General features: G+C 38.7%; 1 pseudogene; it reads left to right on the top strand.

Annotated features, from left to right (window-relative positions):
- Positions 1–532: 532 nt before the first annotated feature.
- LOC129519356 (bifunctional methylenetetrahydrofolate dehydrogenase/cyclohydrolase, mitochondrial-like) lies at positions 533–1,474 on the top strand (annotated as a pseudogene).
- Positions 1,475–2,305: the final 831 nt, after the last annotated feature.

Consider the following 2,305-nt stretch of genomic DNA (forward strand, 5'->3'; position numbering starts at 1 on the left):
AGAAATATTGATTAAAATGTCTAATGTTTTACTTCTCCAAAACTAGCTTTATAGGATATGGATGATATAAACACTCCAGAAGCTACACTGTTTAGCTTTGATCTCAGCAACTGTCCTTTTAACACGATACTATGTACCTCGCACATCTGAAGCTACTCTCACCAAGCCATTAGTCAACATTTAAGAATCTACTGGGCAATGCCCTCTTGATAAAGCTAAAGTCAAATTTTTTTAATGTTCCAAATAGGACCCATTAGTCTCGGCATATAAACTCACGCATGCTATAAATGTAAGGTTGAGACTATAAAAAGAGTGCTGACGTCAAAACTATTTTAAATTTATAATGTTTACATGAAGTATCTCAACATGGAAAATTAAAGTAAACTATAGGCATAGATACCAGGAGAATGTTCAGCATGCTTTGGGTAGTTAACACAGATCAACAACACAAGTAAAATGATATATTTACTCAGCGTGGATGATGACTGCTTCTTTCCTCAAGTCCACATTGGCTACTTGACTGCTCTGGCTCATGCACCACCCCTTTCACCTCTTGGTAGTTGGAAATTAAGCTGTTGTCATTTCTGGAAGGAAACTTGCCAGCAGATCGAGCAGGAAGTGCAGTAGGAGGTGGAAGAATGGGTGACATTGGGCAGCAAAGTGGCCACACCTGAGCATGGTTCTGGTTGTTGAGAATCCTGCAAGTCACTCCTAGGACCTCAACAAAACGAAGGTACCTGCAGAGGTGGGAATCAAAAATGAGACAATTGTGAAACCAGCGTCAATTTCAGAGGAAGAACTGTTGAATTTAATCAATAATCTAAATAATGATAACGTAGATGGCCTCCTTGTTCAGCTGCCTCTTCCAGAGCACACTGAGGAGACAAAGATCTGCAATGCTGTTTCTCCAGACAAGGTTATTGATGGCTTTCATATAATTAATATAGGAGGAATGTGTTTGGATCAGTATTCCATGTTATTGGCTACCCCATGCAATGTCTGGGAAATAATTAAATGAACTAGCATCCCACCTCTAGGGAAGAACATGATTGTGGCTGGAGGTCAAACGTTGGAATGCCCATTGCAATGCTATCACACACAGATGGGATGCATGGATACCCTGGAGGCAATGCCATTGTTCTATATCTCATCAATACACTCCCAAAGAACTGAAGAAACATATAATTCTTGTAGACATTATGGTCTCTGTTGCAGACAGTCCAAATATGATCACAGAAGATATGATCAAGGAGGGAGCAGCAGTCATCCATGTGGGAATAAATAGAGTTCAAGATCCCCTAATGGCTAAATCATTGAAAATGTGGATTTTGAGTCAGAAGGAAAACCAGTTACATCACTCCAATCCCTGGGGGTGTTGTTCCCATGGCAGTGGTGATGCTAATGAAGAATAATTATTGCTGCAAAAAAGGCACCGAGGCTTGAAGAGTGGGAAATACTGAAGCCTAAGGAGTAGCAACTAATTAACTGTTGTGTCTTCCGTCATGAACAATGTGCCAAGCAAGTTTAAGAGGCAAAACAGGCCAATAGAAATGCAATGTTTTTTTATTTATTTTACTGAAATGATTTAAAATGATGTTTTATATTTGCCAGAAGCTTAAACAGGTGGGTGTTTGTGCACATAGCTCTGCAGTACTTCACCATGGAGCACACTGGTATCATGATGGGTGATGTGACCCAGTCAAGAGAAGCTACTACCCTACTGATAAACATGGAGGACATTGTCACATTGAAAATGGATGCCAACCTTCGTCAAGTCACTTCAGTTAAAATCCGCCTTTTCTTGGATTGTAGTTCCCAAATGCTATTCCAATAAGACATTGATACTCACTTTAGGTTCCAAACCTTTCATGTTCAACTGGTCCGCCCAAAGGAAAAAGTTGCTAGAGAAAATTAGGGAAAAGGTAAAAAAGGAAGGAATGAAAATTGAGTAGAAAAAAAATTACTCTAATTTTTATATATTGTATGTAAAGACTACCTGTTAAGGATATCCTGAGCTGTTACTTCATGGCTTAATCACTGGGAAAATGTTCAGGGTTGTTCCACATAGTGTTAGCCTAATTTTGCGTGTTACATTCATGAGGTTTTCCCATTTTCTTCTAGGATTTAAAGGCTTTTGTTATAGGTTGTGTATATTATCATATTTGGCTTTTTCTGTACCCTTAAACTTCATTGTTATATCTTTGTACTGATGGAAGTGTCCGTATGATTGCCTTGGCATATCCTGAAACCTATTTTTGATAAACAAAACTTGGCCTTGATAATCATTAGAGCATCTTGTGTAAGT

Source organism: Nyctereutes procyonoides, unplaced genomic scaffold (genome assembly GCF_905146905.1).
Source record: "Nyctereutes procyonoides isolate TBG_1078 unplaced genomic scaffold, NYPRO_anot_genome, whole genome shotgun sequence".
Classification (NCBI taxonomy): Eukaryota; Metazoa; Chordata; class Mammalia; order Carnivora; family Canidae; genus Nyctereutes; species Nyctereutes procyonoides.